The sequence below is a fragment of the Vipera berus genome, assembly GCF_964194415.1.
Source record: "Vipera berus genome assembly, chromosome: 1".
In the NCBI taxonomy this organism is placed as follows: Eukaryota; Metazoa; Chordata; class Lepidosauria; order Squamata; family Viperidae; genus Vipera; species Vipera berus.
The window spans coordinates 85,135,503-85,143,467 of record NC_138202.1 but is presented as its reverse complement, the minus strand read 5'-3'; positions in this window follow the sequence as shown (position 1 = coordinate 85,143,467).

Here is a 7,965-nt window from a genome sequence, read left to right as displayed (position 1 = left end):
TTATATTTGAGGATTAGTTACTTCTGACTAAAAGAACTTGGCTATATAAGATAACTGTTAAAACTTTAAAAATAATCTACAGGAGGTTGATGGAGGAAACAGATTAAATGAGTCAAAAACTAAGATGTTAAGAAACATGGTTCTCCTTTAGAAATTCTCAGTTTAAATTTAAATCCGCATGTAAGATTGAAGGTGAAACATGTAGTTTGAGTAGTAAATAATGAGACAGATAATTCTTAGGCCATATCAGTTCTCTTTACAGATATAAGCACAGCTATCACATGCTACTGGGGAGCACACAGCATATATGTATATATTAAGCCTTTGTATATGATTGAGGCAAATTTTGGATTCTTGAGGCCAATTTGTACATTCATTCACACTGCTAGATCAGTTACATTTCAGAGGAAATGATGCCATAGAAACGACTCCCTTGACAAAAAAAAGAACAGTTTTTGAAATGCCCCAGGTTGTTAGCCTTGTGATGGCTCATTTTTGCCTAAAAATCATTTATTTCTATTGCATTTATTGAAAAATACACCTGCATGAGATTAGTTAGCTTTTAAAATATGCCTAAAGCGGACAAGAGGCAGATTTGTAGATAGCAAAAATGTTTCCCAGAAGCCATGAGTAATAATTAATTTTAAATCAAATTCTGTTGAAGTAAAACTCATGCCAAGGTAAAAAAGGGGGGGGGATTTTTATGTCCTTTGGGGGAGGGAGAGGGAGAAATCTTGCATTTGCCCTGCCTCTAAGCAATCAAAAAGCCGTTGTTGATGATTAATAATATAATTTAAACCATGCATCAGGAAGTGTATAACAGGAATTTAGTACTGAAATTTCATTCATTGCAATAGCACTTTTATTATAAATTCTAAGCAGAGGAGAAACACTCTAAAACAGGGGTACCCAACCTCCGGTCTGTAGACCGGTACCGGGCCGTGGCATGCCACAACCGGGCCATACAAACAAGCAAATGCCCATCCACAGGATATAGGCAGCACACAAAACCACACACCCTCCGGTCCGCAGAAAAACCTCTTTCCACGTAACCGGTCCCTGGTGCCCAAAAGGTTGGAGACCTCTGCTCTAAAAGACAGTGGTCCTCAACCTTTGCAGCTGGGGGGGAGGGGAACACACAGACTGGTTTCTAGTCCAGCACCTTAACTATTAGACCAACTAATTCTCTTATATATGAAATGTAATTATCTCTTTGAGACAAATACAGATATAGCTATTCTTCGGACATTTTCCAGGTTTGGGGTAGAGGGTTCCCCCAAGATTACAAACAGCGAATTGCAGAAAGCTACCAAGTTGAGTAGCATGCTGCTTACCCCTTCCATGTCTTAATGCATCAGGCATTAGGAACAATGAAAGGAACAATGAAATCTATCTAGTACTGGGTCAAATTGTCGCCCTGCCCAATATACTACTATCTTTTGGAGTTGGTTGCTTCAAAATCAACGCTCAGTGTGACAGTATCATATTCAGTTTCTAAATGAGTCTTTAAGGATTTATGTGAAGTCGTTAATTACTAATGTACTTTTTTCTGAGTTGTTCTTTGTTACACTCCTACTCTGGCACTCCTGTCTTTATAGACAAACTGAATAAAACACACCTAGTCATATTGTGAAATTTTATTGTTTGATTTTTGGCTAGATCTCTCCTAGGTGTAGACTGGAATTCTTTATTTTTGTAATGTGATAGGCGTATCAAAAGTCAAGGTAACCTGGTGACTGATATACATAATAGAGCTTTGGCCCAAGAAAATATGTCAGCACAAATTATGGCATTTGAGATAAGTAACACCCCAAAGGATTGAATTTATACTACGTTGGCTTAATTAAAACATATCCATTGTGAAAGCAAAGTCATAATCTTCCAAGTTGTCTTTGTGGACAGTGACCTACCTGAGTATGTGACCCTATGTTACTAGAATAGTTCAAAATTCTGAGTAATAAAAAGCTTCCACAGAAATACATTATATTTTGGGTTTGGCAATCAAATCATCTTTCAGGTTTTCCCTTGCTCTTCCCTGGTAAGCTTATGCAAATCTTTAACTGGAAATTACACTTGAGTTGTTGCAATAAAATATGTGTGAGCAGTAAAAGTCTCATGATTTGTTGCAAACATGTCTTTGGCTAGTAAAATAGCAATGTCTGGTGGCATTAGTAAGGCAGTCCCTTGCCTTCAGTGAGTTATAATAATCACTTCTTTTTTCATAACAATCACTCTGTTGACTTGGCTTCTAAATTAGCAACAGCTAGTCATTTTGATGTGGTGGTTAAAGGTGGTTGACTAGAAGTTGGAAAATCTGAGTTCTAATTCTCCAATAGACACAGAAACCAGGTGACTGATTTGGGACCAGTTTTCACCTAGCAAAGAGGTGACTGGCAGACAACTGAAAATGTTGCCAATACAACTATATTAACCTGTCAATGTGGTCACCAGGAATCTCGATCGACTCAAAGGACCATAACAGCTCTTCCTTAGACAATCTAATTGCCTTTAAGAGTCTACTTGTTGATCTCTCTTCTAAAGTATAAATTGTGCAAGGGACAGATTGTAGAAACTATCCTAGACAGCTTAGCTCATGATTCACCGCCATGGCACCTGCAGGCACCAACATCCATACAGAAAACAACCCTTGGTGTTCACCAGGTTCTTAGCATCCATGATTTTTAATTGCCCAGCATGCAATTTAATTGCCCAGCATGCACCCCAACATGCAATTAAACAAAATGTTCATCCCAGACATGATTTTAAAAATATATATGGAAAGGAAGGGAAGGGAAGTGAAGGGAAGGGAAGAAGGAAGATTCCCAATGCATTCCAGATTCCAAGGAAATTCATGGGGGAAGCCAGAAGGAAATCAGAAATTGCTGCTCCTGCTCCTCCTACTTTTTTGCCCACCTTTCGCAATTCTGTTTCTTCTTTTGGTAAAGAAATAGCTCAATACCAAAACAGAAACAGAATCGCCAAGGGTGAGCAAAAATTGCTAGAATGAATGGAGATCAGTTAGCCTTTGAGTTTATATTGGTGGCCCCCAGGGGGAGATCCTTCTCTGTGGGTGCTCCGGAACTATGGAATCAGTTACCGGTAGAGCTCCAGATGGCGCCCGATCTTCGCTCCTTTCGCCGCAATCTGAAGACGTTTTTGTTTGCACAAGCCGGCCTGGCCTGATGGGGGGATTGGTGGGGTTTTTATTCTTGTATTTTTATTGTTGTATTTTTGGGGTTTTATAAATGTAGCATATTAATTGTTTTAAAATCGGGCAACTATTTAATCTCCTTTTAAGATTTGTAACTTTGTATTTTATTCTTGCCCTGTGAACCGCCCTGGGTCCTTCGGGAGAAGGGCGGTATAGAAATATTAATAAAATAAATAAATAAATAAATAAATAAATAAATAAATAAATAAATAAATAAATAAATAAATAAATAAATAAATAAATATCAGCGATCTTGTTTGCCCAAAATCCTGCAGTTAGAGATCCTGGAATTATCATTAAAATGTCCTCTTCCTTCTCCTCTGATCAAAGGACATAAGTTCATCATAAACTACTTTACAGTGAATCAGAATGCTTAGCATGTCTAGCTCAGTATCACCCTGATTAACACCAGGATTTCAGGTAGAGGCTTTATGTAGATCAGGGATGTCAAACTGTTGGCCCGTGGGCTGGACGTGTCACCAGGAAACCACATCCACACCATTGCTGGTAATGGGGAAAAAGCTCCGATACACTGCATGATGTCACGTGATGTCGCGAGTTTGACATGGCTGATGTAGATCTAAGGATTACCCCTGGCTGGGACTTTAGCTGCACAAAACATGCTATCTCTGAACCTGGGTAGCCTTTTTTTTGTATAGTAGAATGCAAATTGCTGGGGCTTTCTACCTTTCCCTTCTATATTTTCACGACATCACCATCTTAGAGCTGCTAGCAAATGATTCATTGAAATCTGAGCTTACCAGAAAACCCACATTGACAATGTGTGTACAGTACATGCTGATGCAAGATGACCTAACCCAGCCCTATTTACTGTACAGTATTGACATGCTGATTACAAGGAAGTTAATTGAAAATAACCATAAAAGTTCAAAATAGAGGTTACCTCTGATAGTTTATTTGACATCATGTTATAAATGCTGAAAAACAAACAGTTGTCTCCAAAAGCTATCTACCCCAACCCTTGAAATGAGGGGTAACTAGTTTCTGATCAAGGAACTAATGGTAGCCTGGATGAATTGTGAATTGTACTGGGTTTACAAATTGAACTATGTATTGGTTTGGTATTAAATTTATGTTTATTTTGATCACAAACTTCACTCTTCACTGAAATAGGCTTTATTTTTAATTAACTGAGTACCTTGCTGTAGTCTAAAAAGCCTACATATTCAATAGAAGTAATTCATTTTATGGACTACATTCTTGTTGAGCAGGTTTCTGAAGATTAAAAGCTTTACCCTTATATTTCGATGTCTGCTCCTAAAAATTTCTCAGAAGAGAAAAACAATGAGATTGTCTATAGTTCTTCCTAGTTTTCAAAGGTGCCATTCACTTATCATCTCTCTAATGGACAGAGACATAAAGACTTAATAAGGGATAAATACATCTTCCTCTTATACAATGCCTCTATGTAAGATTCACCATGGCAATTAAGGTCTACCATGTTTGACCAAGTTAACTCTGATATAACTCACTACCTATTGCATCCCACCAATGGGAAATTTTGTGTATATTCTTATAAGTGTTAAAATACAAAGTCTTTTCCATAAGTATGATCATTGTCCTAACCATAACTGTTACTGTACTGTGGATAAGTTGTAAAATATTTATTAACAATAGTTTGCAGGATGAAATACTGGTTTAAATAGGGTAATACTCTCTAAAGGTTTAAGGCACCAGTCTACAAACCAGAAGATTTTGAGTTCTATTCTTTCTTAGCTCTGAAAGCCAGCTGGGTGACTTGAAGCATCTGTCTCTCAGCCCAACTTACCTCACAGGCTTGCTGTTCTGGGGAAAATAGGAGGAGAAAGGAGTGGTAGATATGTTTGCTGCCTTGAGTTATTTATAAAAAATAATAAAGGTGGGATTAAAAAAGCTTTTAAAAAGACTTAAGTTTTTAGATTTCATAAAGAATCATGAAACAAAGAAACCATTTTATAATTTTCTCCTAACTACATGAGAATATTTTTGATTATACTGTTGTTCCCAGGGTTTCACAACTAATAAAGAAATTTAGTGTTACAAGAAATATAAGTTACATCCAAAGCTATGTGAGCTTTCCAGCTATAATTTGTGATGCTTCTTCCAGATGCTTTGCTCTGGATACCTCTTCCAGCTTATGAAGCAGATTTGGGTAAGTACTGTATGTTCTCACTCATACAGTAGTTGAATGCCAAATGGAACATGGATGGGAAACATGTAAGTAGGAAGTGGAAAGAAGCCAGGGTGTCAAAATCTGGAATAGTATAGAACAGACATGTCAAACACAAGGCCCAGGGGCCGGATCCGGCCCACGACGTGGTTTCATGTGGCCCACGAAGCCATCCTGGAAACAGTGAGGGAACAGCCCCCACTGCCTTGGCCCTGGCCCAGAGACCGTCCTCCTGCCAGAGACCCTCAGATCTGTCCCACTCCTGCCCAGGCCCCCATAGGGCCCCTTGATGCGAACGAAGTAGAGCTGGCCGTGCCCACCCAGTAGGCCATACACACTCTAGCCACGCCCACCCAGTAGGCCACACCCACCCAGGCCATACCCACCCGGCCCCCTGAGGGCAACCGCAATGCTGATGCGGCCTTCAATGAAATTGAGTTTGACACCCCTGGTATAGAACAAAAAATCTTCAAAATCATTTTGATCAATTGTAAATTCTCTACAACTTGTTATATTAATTCATTACATTAGCTATGATCAAAGGTTTTGCTTTAGCTATGAATGGCTTTTTCTTCCCAACTGCAGTTACATAACAATTTTGAGAAATGATCCCAAAAGAGCCATATATCCAAGGAAAATGGAAGTATTTAGATACATATTATATAACATTACTTCCCCCCCCCAACAGAATTAGGATATTCTATTTTATTAATTGACTGGCCATGCACCATCAAGATGGTGTTGACTCTTAGCTATATAGATTTTCTCCCAGATGACCTGTCCTCAACCTGGTTTTCCAAGTCTTTCAGTGATGGACTCATCACTGTTAAGTGAACCCATGCACCAGATTTGCTCTATTATGGAGCAATCTGAAATCAACTATTGACAATAGATTTGTATTCTACAATTGGAAGGTAACCTATACCTTTAATACATCAGCAGCTTCAGTGTGGAAAGATTCATGGAAGATGCCGCCAGAGGCCATCATTTTAGAGCAGGGGTCTTCAAACTTGGCCCTTTTATGACTTGTGGACCTCAACTCCGAGAATTCCTCAGCCAGCCAAGTTTGAAGACCCCTGCTTTAGAGAAATGTCAGTGTAGAATACAGCTGTTTTGGCTGCTGTAGCATTTCCCACTATCAAAACTAGATTGCCATAAATATCAGCATTAGGATTCATAATGGAAAAGAACGGTCACGTTCCTCCAGCTTCTCAACTGTCTTTACTTGAACATTATGTAACAGAACACTGGACCCGATAGATCTTTGCCTTGATAGTAGAGCTATTATGACCAGAAACTATAATGTTCCAATTTGCTCTTCCAAAAGGAGTTTAAAGAGCTAGAACATTTTGTGATGCCCTTCTGTTCCGAAGTTAAAATCAAATGTTGTGTTTTGAAGTGGAAATCTTCTTTTAATGGAGGGAAGCCTTTGTGTCGGAGTCATATTTCATGTAGAATATAAAAAGGAGATATTTTCATATTTCTGCTATCACTTTGCCTTTGGAAACTAAGAGCCAGTTTAGATACTAAGCTAGTGCCACACATCTGGAAGATCCTCAAAGAGATGCCTCTCACAGCTCGTGCTAGGAACGCTTTAGAAAGATATTTCAGCCTCAATTCCACTGACTCCTTTAACTATTAAAAATTTCGAAGCAGATTTCTAGTTTCCAAAGAATCAGGATATCCTGTGCTTCCATTAAGCTTATGAAATGGTTTTGGTCTAGTGGAAACCTTTTTCCTCCCTACTTTAGGTGAACTAAACTTCACCTTACCATGGCTTATCACCTTTCATGCGGTTCGCCAATTTTTTTTTTACTATGGCTCACTGTGGCTGCAGCAGAAAAGGGGAAGAACTGAAAATTGCCTGCCTTTTGATATTAGCAGAAATGCCTGCTTGATGAAAAACCATTGTGCAAGCAGATTGGCAGCACCTGATTTCCATTCATAGATTGCCATTGTGATCTACAGTATTGCTATGGTACAACAAGTACAATACTGTTCAGCTGGCCAGGGGTAGGCAACCTTGGCTCTTTTGACTCGTGGACTTCAACTCCCAGAATTCCTGAACCAGCCATGCTAGCTCAGGAATTCTGGGAGTTGAAGTCCACGAGTCATAAAAGAGCCAAGGTTGCCTACCCCTGAGCTAGGCATACTAAAAGCTTAATTATTCTTACCAAAATCTTTTATGTGCAGTAAATATGTGCACGTACGCATATGTGTATGTCTGTATGCATGTATGTGTCATAGAATAAAATCTGACACTGGAATTCAAAGAAGCCAGAGAATTCAACCTCTTCCTTAACGCAGGAATCCAAGTTAGATAACTCCAAGAGACGACTGTTTAACTTTTCACTGAACATATCAAAGAAAGGAAGCCTACCACATCTCTAGGTAATTGGTCGCCTTGCTGATTTGATTTTCCTAACAGGAACATATATATTTTCCCCCCCAAACAGTCAGTCAGAATCTGCCTTTCTGTAACTTAAATCCATTAGTCCGTATTGTGCGCTGTGAGAAAACAGGACCTGACCTTCTACTCTAACATCCTTTCAGGTATTTGGAGAGCGCTAATAAGATATTTCCC